Raw genomic sequence first — 20610 nt, 5'->3', positions numbered from 1 at the left:
CTGAAGCCTCGTGCCTTCATCCGGCCCTGAACGTGATATACTGTCTTATATAACAGAACTATGTCCGTATTTTTTACTTCAACTGAGTTTTCGTACGACATTATTACACAAAAGTGGTTAACTCCAGCCATTTATAATTTCATAGACATGAGAAGCTTCACAGCGGATACATGATTTGGTGATAATGCATTGGCAGTTGCATACAAAGCGTAAAAAACAAACCAAAAAACTCACACTCCTCAATAACAATGTCGTATAAGGAAACAAAAAATCTGCAATAAAATATATAAACAGGCGACGTTTTGGCCAACGGCCCTAACCATAATAAGGCGCTTCGTTATTGATATGAAGGAAAACCCTTGTGGAGTAATATTTTGTTATCAATTCACATCACATGTGGAACGGGTACTGGTTACAGCTGACCAACCCCGCCTTATTGCATACCGGCAACGTCCCAAGGCCGTGGGAATGACGCCTCTTATCCATGAACGTAACTGCAGATAAATGTGGATTACACAGACAGTCGACCGTACAGCTGCAAACACACACGCGCGCACGTGCCCACACGGACACAATATGTAACAAACAAACAAAAAACGCATGCGAATTTCTCCTCCACGAACAAGTGCACTTACGCAAAATGTGAATTCCGTCAGGGCAGCCGCACTACAGGCGCATGTTCCACACGCGCGCGCGGGCGCTTGTGACGCACGGAAATGAGAGGCGGTAGAAATATCAACGCTTTGGGCCTTTTTTTTCCGTCGCATGAGCGTGGGCGGTCGAGATTAAGGCCATGGTTTTCCCTCCGCTGTTATTTATTTCATTCAAATGTGCACCACCCCCCCCCCTTTCCCTCATCATCTACAAGCAAGCGTCTCAAAACTTGGTGCATCCAGCGCCGGCATTGGAGTCAGAGAGACACGCGGCCACGGCCACATACTGCACCAACAGAGGGAAGAGATGTATTCAGAAGAGAGAGGGGGCATAACCTTCGTCAGATTAAGAAATTTATTCAGCGTGAAGATACGAGACAGATGAAGAAAAAAAAGACTGATATGAGAGGCGGGATTATTGGCTACGTACGGTGCGAAATAAGTTCAACATGCATCGTACACACGTGCGTATCACCTGGGGGTGCACCCAATCTCGTCAGACTTTGTGGAAGGTAAGCAGCGGCCGAGCCTGGCTAAACGGTTCGATGGGTGACCACCGTACACAAAGTGGCTGTCTGTCATCGGCCACTGCCGGACTGCGTAGCGGGCGGCAGAGGGCAGTGCAGCAAAATTAATTGCAAAATGCAATACGCAGTTGACGCTCCCCGCTGTCACCACAACACCACCACTCTGAGCAGCATGGCTCCGGCACAGACGAGCATGGTCACATCAACACCGCCAACCCCCACGCCCCCCTCCCCAACGTGCGGTTTGGACAGGACCTCATCCATCAGTGGACTACCAAGAGGCCTGCACAGTAATTCCTCGTTTAACACAATAGATGCGTTCCTTAATCACATTTGCGTTTCACAATCGACCTGCGGTCATCCCATTGCGGGACGCAGAACCGAGATGAGGGTAGGCCACTGCGCGCTGCATCATTCCGCGCGTATGCCCAGAATTCCCAAACCGCTGAGACGCGCAGCTAAATAAAGAAGTTCATCGTCGACCGCTCAGAAACCGTGTGATGACGAGCTGCGCGCCCGCGTTGTGCAAAGAAAGTGTCCCCGAATGGAGGAAAGCGTGCCAAAGCAAAATAAAATGCGCTATAGTGCGAAGACGACGCGATTGAAGACGCTTGAGGAGGAGTTCTGAGGCATCTTCCGAGGGCCAGCGTTCAGACACGAGGCGATTCGTTGCCGTTTGGTTTTTCAAATGTAAAGTTTGTCCCGTGACAGCGAACAGCGATAGCTCAAAATTTCATGGCGGATTTAAAAAGAAAAAGACGACCCTCCTCCATGGCCCGCAACCTCGTTGTGGCGGAGGGGCTTTCTCGCTCATCGCGGTTCCGAAGATGTCGCGTGCTCAAGACGCGAGCGCCGCTTCTGGGGCCAGACCCGGGGACCGGTGGAGACAATGAGCGAAAGGCGTTCCCGCGGTACCCGGTCGAAGAGAGCTCCAGAGGCAGCAGGTACCACCAGGAGGTGTGGCTCATGGCCAACTGCTTCAGCTCAACCGTGGGGAATTCTCTGTTCTCTCCTTTTTTTTTACGATCAGAGGAAACGAGAAGATGCTCGGTGTAGTCGGCACTTGGCTTCGTTCATCATTTCGGTTTTTTTTTTCAATGCTTTGATTTATGTGCCCCCCTCCTTTTTTTAATGAAAGATTTCACGCTATTCTCTCCTCCTTCTTACCCCTTCCCTCTCTCTCTACCCCCTCTCTCTACCCCCCCTCTCTCCCTACTCTATGTCTATGTTCCCCCCATTTTCTATGTAATATTTGTATATTTTTTTACGACAAGTGCTGCATCTGCACCCAGCCCTTCTCGCAGTCCTACGGCCTCCGATGGGTAGCTCATATCTGCATTTAGCGCTCTCCATCTTCTGCCACCGAGCACACGGCCTCCTCCAGCTCTCAATTCCCCCTCGTGCCTACTCTCCTCAATGATTATATCAGCAATCGCTCAATATGCCACCTTCCCAGGTCATCTCCTCCACTCAGGAGGTGTGAATCACGCTTCAAGAGACTATTTATAGCGAGATGTCGCTCTCTGTGTCCGCAGGCGGCAGGACTGCAGAGCTGTATAATGATCGTGATTGTCAAGCAGGTGGTAAAGAGGCCGAGGGAAATTCAGTGCATTCTCCGTTAAAGGTCGGTGAAATAACCAGTTTGTATTGCGGCATTAGTGGTTTTCAGGGTTTTAAAATATGTGCAAATAAACGTTTCTCATGGCAAAAACAGCAGAACTCGTGTAATCGATAATTATCTTATCGAACGTCCCTGATATATATGGGTCTTGCTAATCTGATTCATCTGTTGATTGGCTCTTCCTGATACATGCAAATCTGTGAATAACAGTGAAGACCGTGGACTGATATCGTGTGAACGGAAAAAATACATTAGCAGCAAAGTATGTCTCTGGGCTTTTTACAAAACGTTACAAGAGTAGCATGAAATGTATTCTGCTGTACACAATTTCTTCCGCTTGATATTCGAGAAAGGATTTTCAATGATTGTAGAAATGCTGGGAAAGTTTGTACCAAGCCCTTCCCTATTATACACACACATTTATTTACAGACCTTTGTCAAACGACTGCTGAGCAAAGGCCTCTTCCATGCAGAATTGGTCATGGGAGGAGTTGTTTGACTCTTGCAAATTAAACTTTATTCTTTTCAGTTCAGTCACCTGGTTACTCAAAAAAAACTTAACACTCCACCATAACAATAGGTTTTTTTACCCTTTTTTCTGGCAACAAAACTGACACCTTTTTACAAGGAATCATGTTTGCATTAACCACAATACCTGCGGTCAGAATGCAAGCAAAAAACAACTCTGATAATGGATGCATTGTCCTTGAACACTCCACCAATGATTTCGATTTAAAGCTTTCGTGACTGCAGGGATTCATCTTCTTGGTTCTTTCGTTAAAGGGAAATAATAAAATAATAAAAACTAAACATTATAAAATAATTATGTTTTATTATGTTTTATTTATTATTTCCCTTCTACGTGACTTTACCGGTAAAGTCACGTAGAAGGGAAATAATAAAATAATAAAAATAAAACATAATAAAACATTTTTATTTTAATACATTATTATTTTATTATTTTTATTTTTATTGTTTTATTATTTCCCTTCTACGTGAGAACCAAGAAGATCCACCAATGATGTTAACCGTGGCCAGGAATCAAATTTGAGTCGCCGGGTTCACAGCGCAGCGCGCGAACCGGCTGCAGGGCCCCTCCACACACGTCCCCCGCAGACATCGCACAAGTCACAGATTTCCTATGTGTGTCTCTCTCTGTTTGTCTCTGTGAGTGTCTCTCTCTGTTTGTCTCTGTGTGAGTCTCTCTCTGCTTGTGTCTGGCTGTGTGTCTATGTTGTGTGTCTCTCTCTGTGTGTCTGTCTGTGTGTCTATGTTGTGTGTCTCTCTCTGTGTGTCTCTGTGTGTGTCTCTCTCTGTGTGTCTCTGTGTTGCCTCTCTCTGCTTGTGTGTCTGTCTGTGTGTCTCTGTTTGTGTGTCTCTGTGTGTCTATGTTGTGTGTCTCTCTCTGTGTCTCTGTGTGTGTCTCTCTCTGCTTGTGTGTCTGTCTGTGTGTCTGTGTTTTGTCTCTCTCTCAAATTTAGCAATCTTTGGAAGAACGTAATCGACCAGGTAGGGTGTTGACTGTTTTGTTGGCCGACTCTCTGTGCTGTACTGCATTATACTTCCAAGTTTACTATGTTTGTTTTATCATTCACTTATACCTGATGATGGTTGCTTGTGTTGCAATCGAAACGTCGTATTCTATTATTATTTAATTTATTTCGACGTGACTTTACCGAAAGAACCACCGAGTAAACGGATCCTCTCAGAGAGCTCCGAGCGAATCTCTGTAAACAACCCGACCTGGAACAAAACCCCGATCACTGAAGGTGTCCCCCCTCAGGGCTACAAACGTGGTCCTATCCTCTTCGCTTCATGTCCAGAATTTAGAAGACTCGCTCATCCCACTCCGAACTAAATCTGTTCACCGATGATCTGTATACAAAAGCTGCAACAAGACTGATGTCCTTAAAATACAACTAAACGGTCCTAGACTTATTTTTAATGTCAGCAAGATAAAACTTGGCGATGTTTTCGGGAATGTGGCCAATTGACTCCCCCTCCCCACTACCACAATGATGGCGTTTGACTCTCAATTAATTGAACCCGTCAATAAATGTAAATACCCCACGTGTCGCCCTCGATCACAAGCCAAGGTTCGCTGCACATATCAAATCATATTTGCAACAACAACAAAAATATGAAGGTAAAAATTGGCTTCCTCTTAACCAGAAATCAACTTCGAATTTCACCCCGACTACAATTGGATATTGAGCCACCGCATTCCCTATCTTCCGACGACTGCGATGTTATTCACGCAGACTTGGTGTAGGGCTCAGCGCTAAAACACACACTGGTTCCATTGCACCACTCTGCTCTCGGCTCTCCACTTTGCCCTCGATAACCCCTGCAAAACCCACCTTCACCGCGAACTTCATTATGTATTTAAACTCTAATCACCCCAGTGATCTATGCAGGGCATAGCATTAGGCTATCTTCATCTTCAAAGTGTTATAAAATAACCCCCCCCAGGTAAAATTCCAAAATCCTTCGGAGTTCCTCCCTATTCCTGGTCCCCCCCCCCCCCTTTCTCCATCCCCCACTCCCCACCACTAGGCAAAAACCAAATCCTCGTCCTACTTTTAAAATAACTTTTAGGACCTCGTATGTCCTTTCACGTGTGCGTGATATTATCACGTGTGCGTGATATTAAGCAACAGTTTGTATAAATGATGTCCCAGTTGAATGTTAAGGTCCTTCAACCGATCCAAGGCCGCAGTAGACGCTGTACGGATTACAGCGTCTACCGCCAGGGGTGTGCATGGATGGCGCAACTTGTCGGTGATGCGTTTGATGGTCTGGGCTTTACCACAGTCGCAGATCGGTGAATCTTTAATTTTCCATTTGTGGAACAACGCGTAAGCACACCTCCCGTGCTGCATCCGAGCGCTGTTCAGTGTGCTCCACAGACGTCATTAGAGAGAATCCCGGCACTTCCACGGTCGGGTCCTCAATGATGTTTTTGTTTTCCACGTTCAGAGTGGCCCACCTTTTCAGCTGCCAGAGCAGAGGCTTGTAGCAAGAAAGGCTTGCTGGATTCAAGCCTACGGCGTGGGGGGTTCCTTTACGTCGCCGGAACGTCACCGGTGTAGAGATTGAACAGCACCGGGGCTAGAGCAGACCCCTGCGGGAGTCCAATATTCAATCTTCGTGGGCTGCTGGCAGCGCCACTAAGGTGGACGGCGAACCATCGGTTGCTCAGCATGTCGGCGATGAGGCTGATAGCTAAATCTTGACTTAAAGCTTTCGTGACTGCAGGATTTCATATTCTTGGGTCTTTCGGTAAAGTCACTTAGATAGGTTCAAACAAAAGCTAACCCCCTCTTTCCTGAAGACGACTGCTTGCGTTGCGATCGAAACGTCGCAGTTTTATGTTATTTTTTATAATTTTCTCTGAACCTATCTACGTGACTTTACCGAAAGACCCAAGAATATTTTTCGATTTAAAGCTTTCGTGACTGCAGGGATTCATCTTCTTGGTTCTTTCGGTAAAGTCACGTAGAAGGGAAATAATACAATCATAAAAATAAAACATAATAAAATAATTATGTTTCATTATTTTTATTTTTATTATTTCCCTTCGACGTGACTTACCGAAAGAACCAAGAAGATCCACCAATGATGTTAACCGTGGCCAGGAATCAAATTCGAGTCGCCGGGTTCACAGCACAGCGCGCGAACCGGCTGCAGGGCCCCTCCACACACACGTCGACATGCCGTCCGCCGCATCGACGATGATTTGTCCCGTGCTTGGCGCACTGGAGAAAACGTCCTCCGCAGATATCGCACAAGTCACAGACTGCCTATGTGTGAGTCTCTCTCTGTTTGTCTCTGTGAGTCTCTCTCTGCTTGTGTGTCTGTCTGTGTGCCTATGTGTGTATCTCTCTCTGTGTCTATGTGTGTGTCTCTCTCTGTGTGTCTCTGTGTGTGTGTCTCTGTGTTGTCTCTCTCTGTGTGTCTCTTTCTGTGTCTCTCTCTGTGTGTCTCTGTGTGTGTCTCTCTCTGTGTGACACTGTGTGAGTCTCTCTCTGTGTCTCTGTGTTGTCTCTCTCTCTGTGTGTCTCTCTCTGTGTGTCTCTGTGTTGTCTCTCTCTGTGTGTCTCTTTCTGTGTCTCTCTCTGTGTGTCTCTGTGTGTGTCTCTCTCTGTGTGTCACTGTGTGAGTCTCTCTCTGTGTCTCTGTGTTGTCTCTCTCTCTGTGTGTCTCTCTCTGTGTCTCTGTGTTGTCTCTCTCTGTGTGTCTCTGTGTGTGTCTCTCTCTGTGTGTCACTGTGTGAGTCTCTCTCTGTGTCTCTGTGTTATCTCTCTCTCTGTGTGTCTCTCTCTGTGTGTCTCTGTGTTGTTTCTCTCTGTGTGTCTCTTTCTGTGTCTCTCTGTGTGTCTATGTGTGAGTCTCTCTCTGCTTGTGTGTCTGTCTGTGTGTCTCCGTGTTTGTGTTTTGTCTCTCTCTCAAATTTAGCAATCTTTGGAAGAACGTAATCAACCAGGTGGGGTGTTGACTGTTTTGTTGGCCGACTCTCTGTGTTGTATTGCATTATATTTCCAAGTTTACTAGGTTTGTTTTCTCATTCACTTGTACCTGATGATGGTTGCTTGTGTTGAGAGGGAGGGAGGTCAACGAATGCTGCTCCTGTTTTGAGCCGGCGTTCGAAACCGGCCTCCATGTGACCTGTCAAAGCCAGCACCTGGTTCGTGTTGGTTGCGCTATTTGTAGGACGTTGATGCGCGGCTTGATCGTGAACTGTTGTTTTTAGATTGCTTTGTTCGTGTTTTTTTTATTTGCTGTAACCGGGCTGCTATGATGTAACCAGCACCCCCCCTACCCCATCGAAAAAAAGCTTTAATTTGTGAATGATTTTACCTCGCAAAAACAAAAGCTAAATCTAACCTGACCATACTTTTCAGCGAAAAGTTACCGCACTGGCAGTAAATAGCATCAAATCAGCATTTAAAAAAATATATATATTGGTAGAAAAAAATACTCCACGAACATTCGACCCCAAACGCACTTCCTAAAAATCAATGCTTATTGCGTAATTCCAGACATTAAGAGATAAAGGACTCTGTGATCCATGTGCTTATAGTGGTCGAGTGCCCAAAAGGAAATCGGAAGGCTGCCAGTTCAATGTTTGCTTCGGTGTCAATTCAGCTTGCCACATAGTTTGATAACTATCATCACTGCCTTAGGATTATTTACAGATGCCACCCATACAAGATGTGATGCGCACCTTTAATTGCAGAACTCCTCTTTATCCATGACCCTATTATCCACAACGCCCATTATCCACGGAAGAGATCTGTTCTGCGGACACTCCGAATATCAGCAACGCTATTCTTTCTATTACCTGAAGTTTTTCCGTCCCGCATTATAGAACGGCTTCCTAATACGTATTCCTCGCGTAACACGCACCCCCGTAGCGTGAGTTCGCGGTTACGCGATACATATTTTAGGGACAGAGTTCACGCTCACGGTCATGCGCTCAATAAAAAAAAACGAAATTATAAAAAAAAAATTTTAAGTAACAAATTTTTTTTTCAATGATAAAAATTCAAAGTAACGAAAAAATATTTTTGCACTTTAAATCTTGATCTGAGGGCGTCACCGCGCCTTGGCAGGGCCCAGCGTAGTCGTCATAGATCTGAGTAGAAGCAGCCCATGGAAGCGTTCAAGAAGGTCTGCTATTACTCCTTATTAAGTAATATTTGTAAGTAGTAATCTTTTTTATTTAAATTATTATTTGTCATTAAACTCAGAGAACTAGTATTCTTTGTAATGTTATTCATATTATCATTAAGCATTAAATTGATACATATATTTTGTATATTCAGGGCTAAAATTATTCAATTAAATTATACATATAACATGCATTTCTATGTGACCATAGGCTTCACACAACGCACTTCGGCTAATGCGCTGTTTTTCAGGAACACGTGCCGCGCGTTATGCGAGGAACGCCCGCATCTGCTCATTTATCGCAAAAGGAGTCACGATTTGTCCTGTTGCCCACGATTATCATCAATACTGTGGGAGAACATTTTCAAGTCACATGACGGATTATCGGATTTCTGATTTTCCATCATCCCCCACAATTTGATCTGCTTACCTTTCACTATACTTTGCACTTCCATCGTCTTTGTGCATTGTTTGTTGCTGCAACTTTCTGACCCATCCCCGACTGGACATCTGTGAAAAGGGTTTAATTGGCTCATCGGATTTCTCCAGGATAAATAAAGATTCTGATTCTGGCAACACAGCGGCTAAGAGGGGTTTGACAAATATTTACGTGTTAAAGGGTGCAAACAAATATTTTAACTGTGGATTTTTGAATAGTTTTTTGGTCAAACTGCAAACCTTCGATAGTAAAACACTTAACATAGTTTAAAAGGATAATTTTTGCAGAAAATATTTGTCCACTGCAAGCCGCCTATTTAAGGCAAATTGGTATGCACATTGTTTGTTAAATTATCAAAAAAAATTCACATAAGCACCCGAACCAAGATGAAAATCCAAGCCCCCAAACACTCCCTGAAGCTGAGAGATCTCACCCAAAAAACCCTCTATGATGGATATTGGTTACGAAAGCCCACGTGTTACACTCGCTGAGACAGATGAGCACATCTTAGGCAATATTCAGAGACAAGGTTGCGACTCAACCACCGGTGTCAGGGCTCTGCCGACCACATAATCTCCGTAGCGGAGACAACAGACCGATGATCTGTGGGTGCGTAACGGTGGATCACCTCTTCAAAGTACGCGCCTCACCGCACAAAGTGCGGCTCCCAATAAGCACGCTATTCACATGGCGTGAAGAGGCACACACACACACACAGGGCATCTCTTCACGGTGGCTGATGAGAGCACGACGCACTCGTACTTAGAGCGGTGAACTCGTCAAGGGCTGAAAGGTCCACCATTAGGGGCAGATTGGCACTTGAACGCGGCACTCAGTGTTGGGGGGAGGAGTGTGCGGCTCTCTGCAAAGGGGGAAATCAAAGTGGATGAATGCTCCTCATCAGTGGTTGCCCTTCAGAGTGTTTTGCACCTGCACTAGATTTTTGGAAAAATTAGGCTGCATTTTTTTACAGGTCCCTTATTAACGGACCCATTCAGTGCCCTCTAAATGAGATTAATTACGCCTCTCACAACAAAAGTCAAAGATAAATGTGCCTCAGACCTGTGAGCAAACGTGTTTTTTTTTTCAAAGACCAAAATCCACGTAGCAATCCATAATCTTTGGTTCTTTCGATAAAGTCACGTAGGTATAAAATAAAATAAATCACGACGTTTCGGGCACAACACAAGCGTCCGTCATCAGGTGGGAAAGCATGGTCTGCTGCTGAGGCAGACTGTTTTAAAAGGTTTGAAATGGGTGTAGCCCAAGGGTTATAAACAAGTGGCCGGGTCTAATGATGTTAATGTGAGAAATTTGCAATACACTGCAGAATTTTATAGGTCTTTGTTTGGCCCAGGAATGTATCACCAAACGTTCACGATTATCTTTCTGGAGGGTCCTGCTTGGGGCAGTTAAGCGATTTCTTGTTACAATTTTTATTTTTCACGTGGGGGGGGGAAAAAACGGAAAAACAAGAGTAGATCTACGCAAATGGGAGGCCCAAGCCTCCCCCTGGAACTCTACCGTGCACGTCCCACTGGGTGAAGACCCCGGGGCTGGCCCAGGCCACGCTGGCGGTGGGACGACGTCGCTCGGCTGGCCTGGGAACGCCCCCAGGAAGTGCTAGAGTCTGTGTATAGTAGTGTATAGTGTAGTAGTGTATAGTGTAGTAGTGTATAGTGTAGTAGTGCATAGTGTAGTAGTGTATAGTGTAGTGTATAGTGTAGTGTATAGTGTAGTGTACAGTGTAGTAGTGTATAGTGTAGTGTATAGTGTAGTGTATAGTGTAGTAGTGTATAGTGTAGTAGTGTATAGTGTAGTAGTATATAGTGTAGTAGTGTATAGTGTAGTGTATAGTGTATAGTAGTGTATAGTGTAGCAGTGTATACTAGTGTATAGTGTAGTGTATAGTGTAGTAGTGTATAGTGTAGTAGTGCATAGTGTAGTAGTGCATAGTGTAGTAGTGCATAGTGTAGTAGTGCATAGTGTAGTAATGTATAGTGTAGTAGTGCATAGTGTAGTAGTGTATAGTGTAGATGTGTATAGTAGTCTATAGTGTATCGTGTAGTAGTGTATAGTGTAGTGTATAGTATATAGTGTAGCGTATAGTGTAGTGTATAGTGTAGTAGTGTATAGTGTAGTGTATAGTGTAGTGTATAGTATAGTAGTGTATAGTGTCGTGGTGTATAGTGTAGTAGTGTATAGTGTAGTTTATAATAGTGTATAGTGTAGTAGTGTATAGTGTAGTAGTGTATACTGTACTAGTGTATAGTATAGTAGTGTATAGTGTAGTAGTGTATAGTGTAGTATAGTGTAGTAGTGTAGTATAGTGTAGTAGTGTATAGTAGTGTATAGTGTAGTAGTGTATAGTGTAGTAGTGTATAGTGTAGTGTATAGTGTAGTGCATAGTGTAGTGTATAGTGTAGTAGTGTATAGTAGTGAATAGTGTAGTAGTGTATAGTGTAGTAGTGTATAGTATAGTAGTGTATAGTGTAGTGTATAGTGTAGTAGTGTATAGTGTAGTGTATAGTAGTGCATCGTAATGTAGTGGCAGAGTCTGTCGCCAGAGAAAGGGAGGTCTGGGGAGCCCCACTCAACACGCTGCCACCGCGGCCCTCGCCAGGACAAGTGGACGGAGAGACAAACGATTTTCTCTGTTCCCTCCTGCAGGCAGTGCATGTTTGTTGAGAAATGTGGGGGTTTCAGAGAGGTTCCATCTGTAAGTGCTTCATCAATCTCACCTCAAGATCACTGGATTACACCACACACTGTTACCCAGCATCTAGTATATATAATAAAAAAACGGGTCTGTTCTTATGGAAACTACCGCAGTTATTTTTATCAAATGTCAGTCTGAGTCACCACACTGTAAACGGTGCTGCTGTTTCCACATTACAGATTCACGGTGATTCGCCTTACCCATCTCCCTGTGCACTGACAACAAAATAATTTCCTGACGTGCTGTCTGCATCACGTAATAAGACATTGTTTGTTTACTATGACAGCAAAAATATTTAATGTAATAAACGTTTTCTTATTGTCCTCATGAATTATAAGATCGCTATTGTTTTGATAGTCATGTCACTATGTGTAATAAAAAAAAAGCCTTCGAGTACTCCATCAGCCAGCAGGATCCTCACATCGTGTCCAGCAACGACCCCTGAAGATGACACCACAGAACTACTTCCAAACTTACTTCAAATATACTTATTACCCAGTACTTTACGGCAGGGGAGGAGCGACTAGCACATCCGATTAGCACAGTTGTCTACGTACGGTGCGTACATACAATTCATTAATTAATCGATCAATATACATTCTTAAGCTGCATGATACACACGTCGAATCAAGCGCATAGGAAATTTAAGGCCGGAATCTCAGCCGTGTGGCGGGGGGGGCGCTGGTTCAGCGCTCAGTCTGAAATCGCCGGAACGAGCGAGAAGAACCACGGGCACCGCCGTGGGCAACAAACCCACGTGCACGCCACCTCCGTTGCATCTCACTGGCGAGCGCCGTGGACTGCCGTCCGCACAACGATGCGTCAATGTTTGCAACGAACGCGTATAAGCGCACAGGGCCCGCTGGCTAAAAAAACCCAACAACATGCGGTTGCCCACGCAGGCGCACTGCATCGTCCTTTGACGGCGACGTGCAATTGTATTGGCTTTAAAAAAAAGCATTTGCAGTTTCCGCACGAGCGTTTTCCGTGTAATTATTAAGATGAAAACGAAAATGTGCATTCGAGTCAAGCGGTGCGACTAAACTGGCCGGCCAAACCCTCCGCCCCACTTCGAATGGGCTGCCCTGTGTTATGGCCTGCTATTACCATTATTATTGTTATCAATAACAGTTCACTAAATCAACACTGTAATGAAGTCACTGTACTGTAATAACGTGCTTGATTAAAATGCTGCCTGTGATTATGAAGCCATTTAAAGTATTTTTATTATAATCTTTTTCAGGTCTTTTATTATGCACTTTGCATGGATACGCAAGTCGCGGATATAAACGCAATATGTTGCCAGACACGTCCATTCGCAAACCCAGAGCACTCGACACTCCATCCGTCACCATGTGTAGCGCATTGTGGTGGTACTCTACAGGAACGTACAGACGTGAAAAGTGAACATGCGTCAACGACAACCCATTTAAAGCAGCCACATATACATTCCAAATTGGCGATATTTTGGACAATGGCGTTTTGAGATGTAAACGGTTAATCTCAAAAATTATTTGATGATGCTGCGTTGGCAGTGGTGCAAGAGCACAATTAACAAAACAAATCAAGATATTATGAGCAACAGAAACCCCAAGCAAAGACGCTCTAATGGATAAGACTGAACGATAGTTATGAAATAATATTTTAAGACCATCATCCTTCGGTGGACGATAAAATACGTATCGCTTTGTGGGGGTTCAACTCACCCCCACCAGAGAAATGTGGATGATTCACCAATGGCTCAGGGCTGTAAACAGATCAGTGGCACCTCAATGCTTATTTGTGCAGGGAATCTTTTTGACTCGTAATCTTGTAGTCGAGTATTTAGTTGCGAATAATGTTTGGTCTCAAGCTTGGGAAATGGGCTGTGACACTGGAGAAATACAGTGGGTTTCATGACAATAGTGTGGGGTCTTTAACATCTGCTTTATTTATATAATCAATCCTAAAACAATTTAACTGAATTCATTTCCATTGTAAACTAGCAGGCCACACGCCCTTTGGATGCGACCGTCCATCCACCCACCAAACCTTTCTTTTATAATGAAGCATCATGTCCTTTCTTGATTTGAAGCTTTCGTGACTGCAGGAATCCATGCTCTTTGGTTCTTTCAGTAAAGTCACGTAAGTATAAAATAAAATAAATCACGACGTTTCGGGCGCAACACAAGCGTCCATCATTATTTTATGCCTACGTGACTTTACCGAAAGAACCAAAGAGTACATAATGTCCTTGTTTCACAGTTGCACCAGTTGCAGTGCTTTCTCAGGATTAACCCGAAGGTAGAAGGCAACATGGGTGGGAGGTGAACCCTGGAAAATCTTGGTACAGCCTAGTGGAACCCAGAGCGCCAGCGTTGACCGTGCGCCTTCTTAGGCAGAGCCACACTTTTTTCTTACGCATAGAGCGTGCAACACTCTACAGCAAAATGTGACAAGAACAACCGGGCATATCCACAGCTCAGGATAAATGGACAGGAGCCTCAGTGTCTTCTTCTGGAGAAGCCTCATTAATTTTCTCCACAAATGGCTTGTCATACAGGCAGATCTCGCAGGCCAATCAGAATGAGCATGTATTGTACTCAGATGGGCGACCTTCAGGTTTGTTAAAGGCTGTGGGCCTACGTAGAGTGCAGCAGAGGGCAGTGGAGCTAAATCAACTGTTAAACTGCACTTACATGTTCTCAATGATATGCTCCTTACCCTCAGCCCACACAAACCAGCATGCTGATCTGAAATTGGATATTAAAAATATTACAGACCCAAGTGCATTAGTGTACGATACTGCTCTGAACATGTATGGAGCTTAAGTAGCTTCTGTAAGAGAAAGTATAATTTCACTACCTCCATTCTGAACCGAGCGTAGTCAGTGGTGCTCCTGGTTCAGTGTAGGAAATTCCACAGTCTTATGGCAGGGCCTAGTATCTCCATAATACAAGTTCCGTTGACTTCTCAAGTAGTGCAGCATCACCAGGAAGTGCTAAATTTACCAACTTGGGAGGCATGATGACGGTTACTGATGATAACGGTGCCGAGTTGACCCTGGCTGGCATTTGAACTAATAAGGGAGAAGCTTACTGCTGTGACGGATATATTTATACATGTAATACATACAGACACAGTTTATATTCTTTGGGTCTTTCGATAAAGTCACGTAGATAGGTTCAAAGAAAATAACAAATAACTACGACGTTTCGATCGCAACACAAGTGGTCGTCATCTTTTCCTAATGACGACCGCTTGTGTTGCGATCGAAACGTCGTAGTTTTTGTTATTTTCTTTGAACCTATCTACGTGACTTTACCGAAAGACCCAAAGAATTAGAATTCCTGCAGTCACGAAAGCTTTAAGTCAAGACACAGTTAAATCTTATCAGGGTCTGTCTGGGTCGGTTACTCAAGAAAATATTTCCGCACCCAACATGCATCTCGCTTTGCCTGTAGCTGCAAATCACGAGCCTCCTACAGTCTACCAGCCGCCAGAAAAATATTCAGTGAGAAATTAAGCCCTGCGTACAATCATCACAAATGGAAAGACTCGTGAATTATTAACTATAGAGGCCTTGAAAAGTATAAATTAGCATAAATAATAAAATCTAACTTATAACTATAAAAAACCTTTACAATACCATGTTTTTTTGTATTTGGACCTCCAAAAATGAGAGCCTGAGGACCGATTGGTTTATCTCATGGGGCAAGGTCAGCTTAAAGTTTGACGTAACTTTAAGTTTGTACTAAACTTAAAAAATATTTGATTCCTTTCATCGGTGAACAAAGTTATCTGCCAATGGAATAGCAGTGTAGATATTCCATTACATGGTATGAACGCATTTTTAAATGCATGAATCAACAAAACAATAAGAGACTCACTATGTCCAATACCGTTATCACCATCATCATCATCCCTATAGGGTTGCTAAGATGTTTTCCACTTGGTGGGAAGTTCACCGTCTACGGAGAGACAGGCTGCTGCCACAGGAGGTATTTTTCCACCACTGAATGAGAAACGCCCATGGAGACGAGCAGTGCGACATCGTGACTTGAGCCCCTCCAAATAAAACGCCCACGCCACAGAACGTTGGCACGGCGTTCTTGGTGCAGCGGTTTCATAGACTTGACACTGTCCTCAACTAAGGGAACAAACAAACAAATTAACAGGGCAAGTCTAGAGCAGCCGTCTGTTAAAAGTCACGTGATAGTGCCTCCATTTTCTCTTATAAGGGAACCGCTGTCTCACCTAAGGTGGCTGACCACCTTGCGATGGTTATGTCGTCGGATTCCGATGAGTTTAAAAAGAGGAACGCGCACGTGTGCCACGTGAGAGAAATCGTTGCCCCGTGTTGTGGCTGGTGTTTTTCGAATGTGTTTAAACAACACATTCTGCAATCACAGCACAACGCCTTTGCCATTTAGCTGCCGTTTCGAGCAATGCACTCGGCGCATTTTAACACTTCCAAAATATTTGCTAGGGTGCAGAAAACCAAGCTTCTTCACATGCCTCCCTCACTATATTAGTGACATGTAATCATACATTAGTAATACCGGAGTGTAGCCACTCTGCTATATGTGCTCGATCAGCACATTATATCTTTATTAACTCTCCCCCAAGCTGTGTGGCAAAAGGTTCCATATTGTTGCAGTAAGCACGCACGCATGGGTGTGGTGGGGCCTGGCCATGCACGCTGTTGCCCAAGCCAAGCCAAGACAAATTTGAAAGCCGTAGAAAGATAAAGAGATATACTGGGTGGATGCATAGCCCAGGGGTGGGCTCACTCGCCCTCCCAAGCTTAAAGTTGACAGTTGGATTGAACATGCTATTAGTTTATCAATGTAAAAGTCAAAATCCCAAGTTTTTTTTTATTGCCTGCCAGTAAATGATTTCATTAAGTACAGCGACTTCAGAAAAAAAATGTATCGGGGACTTCCATTGTGCGGTTGTGAAGACATTCAGACAGCCGCAGAATATGTCGCGGCAATCCACATTCACAAACACCATCCTGCCACTGGAGAGGGCGAGTGGTGGCGCAGTGGTTAGCACACTGCGGTACGAACCCGGTCACGTGAATTCAATCCCCCGCCTGAGTTCGATTCCCGGTTAACCCCCAAGTTTGATTCCTGGCCATAGCTAAATATCAACGGCGAGGGGAACCGCGATCGCGAGATGTTAACCACCTCGCCTGGTACATAGGAGGTTGCGGGTTTGAACCTGACGACTGTATTTGGCTGCGAAAATCATCCACATGATAAGCCACTTCACTGGGCTATCATTTGTGACCAGGTCATTTCTGAAAAAGAGCTACAGAGCTCAGTGGGCCTTACCTGGCAAAATAAAAAATAGTTTAGCTTATATCTAAATCAGTCCTGCGCGCTTACCCTTTGTCCAACCAAACCAACATGCTGAAGTAAGGTCGAGAAATCATTTTGGCCCGACAGCAATGGAAAGACAAAATACATCGCGTTATTTCGCCTTTCCACTAAATCCAGCTGGGTGGCACTGTGGCAGATCACTCAACAGGACGACTCCCAAGTTCAAATCCTGTTCGGATTGTCACCTCAGCCGTTCAAACCCCCCTCTGGGGTCGAAAACATTTGTGCCACTTTTCGGCGAGTCAAGAGTGGCAGTAGAGCGTTATAGAGAGAGAGACTGAACACGATGAGAGGAATCTGGAATTTCCACCACAGGCTCGAGGGGGCACCCACAGAGTGCGGCCCCCCATCACCGGGATGAGTCTCCGACTCTTATTGGGGTACCTTAGCTTGGCTGCTTTGAGTCTTAAGCATTTCACGTGGATTCGAAGAATCATAAATATACTCTTTGGTTCTTTCGGTAAAGTCACGTAGAAAATCAAATCAAATAATAATAGAATACGACGTTTCGGTTGCAACACAAGCAACCATCATCAGGTAAGAATGAATGATAAAACACAGACACGGAAACAACATAGGCAGACACATGCAGAGAGAGACACACACAAAGACACACCGAGCGAGACACACACCAAGACAAATGTGTGTCTGCCTATGTTGTTTCCGTGTCTGTGTTTTATCACTCATTCTTGCCTGATGATGGCTGCTTGTGTTGCAACTGAAACATCGTAATCTATTTGATTTGATTTTCTACTTGACTTTACCAAAAGAACCAAAGAGTAATTCCTGCAGTCACGAAAGCTTCAAATCTAATCAAAGATATCCCAACTGGCCTTATGCAGCTTGTGGTTAGCAAACTCGGCTAAATAGAGGTGATGAATGCACGTCTCCCTTGTTTGTATTTGTTCAAACACTGCGTTTATCCATTATACAGTTTTTTTTGGGTTAGATCGCGTAAATATATAAATGTGTCGTTAAACCCGCCACCACCCTCCACGGCCAACTAGTAAGGGTTGTCACGTAAACAGAACGTGCCAATTCGTCACAAGTACACCACACCCGTGTGTTGGAGAGCCAAGCCACAACATTTACAATCTTGAGTACGACGTTTCGCTAGTAATTACAGCTAGCATCATCAGGCGACAGACAGATTTTTGGAGAAGTCCACCTATTTCGTTCCTTAAATAGAGGCGTAGATGTGATGGTAACACTTGTGCGCCCTTTTTGCGCGAATGGGGGGGGTAATGAATCAACGCGCATAATGCGCATGCATTTATATTGACGTCTGTGCGGGCACTTCCCCTTTGCAGCTTGGGCTCGCACATTTTAACAGGAAATTATTGTGGCTATAAATGTACCGAACATTAATATGACAAAACAAAGCACGTTAGATGTAAGAAGATGTTAAATGGGTTATCCAAGTGGTGTTCATACATCCAGCAAGTACGGAATCATTGTGTCTTTATACGGAAAGATTTCAGCAAATCCAGGACCTGGGAGATAGAGCTTCAGTAATGGCCCAGTGATTTTAGTTTCGACAAAAACAAATGTGGTGAATAGACGCCAGTGGAGAGCAATTGCGCAGCGAAGTCTGGAAAGGCCAGCTGTGATGCAGGAGTCATCCATAACCATCCCATGTCAAGAGATACAGTAAAAATATACTGTTAAAATCAGTCTTTAGTTACGACTTAATACCTCCACACGACCCGCGCATTTTTCAACAGTATCGGATATTTAGAAATGCTAAATTTCCTAAAAGAGAAAAATATACGAGGTGACGTTTTGGGCAATGGCCTTTCTCCGCAGCACACAGAGAGAGGCCAGAGAATACAGTTTTAATTCACTTTCATTTGATGACCTCTGAGCTCACGTCTGCGAGCGTTTCCGAGTTCCGCGAAAGAACATTAATCACAAACGAGTCAATTCGCGCGCCACGGGCGGCACGCAAATACCCGCGGCGGCCTCCGCCGCCCGCCGAGCGGACACGGCGCGCTCACCCACCGTCACCGTCTCCATCCCCCGACGTGCCGACGCCAACAACTCACCTCCCCGCAGTCAGAGGAGACGGAGCGGAGACGCCGTGGAGCCGAAGCGAGCGGCAGCGGCGGCGCAGGTGGCGCGGGCGCACTCCCACCGCACGCCGCGGCCGGCTCTCTGCCCTCGCCGTGGCCGCTCGCCATTTCCTGGAAGGGGCAACGAAGCGGAACACGTTTCTTTCCCCCGCCCGCCGCTCGTCGGTGAGCAGGGCAGATCGAGGAGATGGAGCGCCTGCAACCGTCGCCGTTAGATCGGCGGCGGTGGCCGCGGCTTGTCGGCAGCCGGTGACGGATTAAATGAGGGGCAAAGCGGGCGGCATGCAGAGCAGCGGGAGACCCCCACGCCCCCACCCCCTGCTGAATAAGTGAAAGTGTCTCCGAGCTCAAAATGAGAGATGGGAGGGAAACATTCTGCAGGAGTGCGGAGGGTCCCCGTTTGCTCTAGAGGACAAGAGATTGGCTTACCCGTTAGGTCACAGCAGACGCCGACAGATTAACCGTGGGGCAGGCTGGGCACAAAGAATTCTGGGCCACTTCAATGAATAGGTCAAAAAATGTCAATGTGTCTCCATGCTACAATCAATATTGGGTGTTGTTCTCCAACGGTGGCCCTGGATCGGTTTGAAGACGCACAATACTGTGGTGGGTCCAGGTCTTCCCACAGGATGGCCACTTCCCTTGCTGTTATGAAGAGTTGCCCGGACACAATAATATTCCGTGAAACGATAGCAATATAAAAAAAATGTTGAAAGTGTGGCGACAGCTTTGTAAATTTATTTCACGTTGTTTTTGTATGTTATGTGCTTTGCTGTACTCCCAGTACAAATAAAGATTGCTTAAAGGACCTTTGACTGAAATTCACTCATCTTAAGCCTGTCATAAAGTCTCCATAATTATTACAAATTACTGCTCACAACACACATGCTGTCGGTTAAACTAAACATTTCAAAATAATAGTACATCCTCTTAAAATGATGGCGAGATATAGTCGCCATGCTGTCATGACTCCTGATAACATTTTACAAAGCAATCATTTAATATATCCCTTTTTAATTATTCATGTTTTTGTTCACGAATATTCTGCAAGAAAATAAAATATTTGAAAAAAATAAAATGAGCGGCTGTAATAACGATATTATTCTAAATAGATATGATTAATTTAAAACGTAGGCATTCGCGACCAATATTGTCCATAAGAGGTTTTTAGGTTAGATCGTGTAAATATAAATGTAAATGTTGTGGGTGTACTCTCCAACACACACCGGTGTGCTGAACTAGTAGCTAATTGGCACGTTTTGTTTATGTGACAAACCTCACTAATCGGCTGTGTCGGGTTTAACGACACATTTATACTTACGCAATCTCACCCAAAAACCTCTATTATGGATGATATGATTATCATGGACCTTATATCGTAGTGTCACCATTACCACCGCAACGACAATGTCAGGTCATAGCAGGCGAAGACGTCACTCATAAATCAGAATTGGCATTCAGAAAGCTAGGGTAACCCACAGTGTAAAGGTTTTCAATGGACAGAGCGTTCCTCTGCTCGAATAATCCATGGGCAGTGCTC

At 44.7% G+C, this 20610-nt stretch overlaps 1 protein-coding gene across 5 annotated transcripts in view; it reads right to left on the bottom strand.

Moving 5' to 3' along the window:
• Window positions 1-19327, bottom strand: part of LOC144724932 (tyrosine-protein kinase Yes-like) — an 80903-nt gene extending 61576 nt beyond the window's left edge. For 2 of the 5 annotated variants that reach the window (XM_078604250.1, XM_078604253.1), the window contains exon 1: window positions 636-724. The gene's annotated coding sequence lies outside the window, so the exon portion shown is untranslated. Of the gene's footprint in view, window positions 1-635; window positions 725-19043 lie in introns of those variants that run through there. The other 3 variants (XM_078604254.1, XM_078604252.1, XM_078604251.1) reach the window with 3 other exon arrangements.
• Window positions 19328-20610: the final 1283 nt, after the last annotated feature.

Source organism: Lampetra planeri, chromosome 22 (assembly GCF_965212315.1).
Source record: "Lampetra planeri chromosome 22, kcLamPlan1.2.h2, whole genome shotgun sequence".
Classification (NCBI taxonomy): Eukaryota; Metazoa; Chordata; class Hyperoartia; order Petromyzontiformes; family Petromyzontidae; genus Lampetra; species Lampetra planeri.
This window is presented reverse-complemented; position numbering and strand designations above follow the sequence as displayed.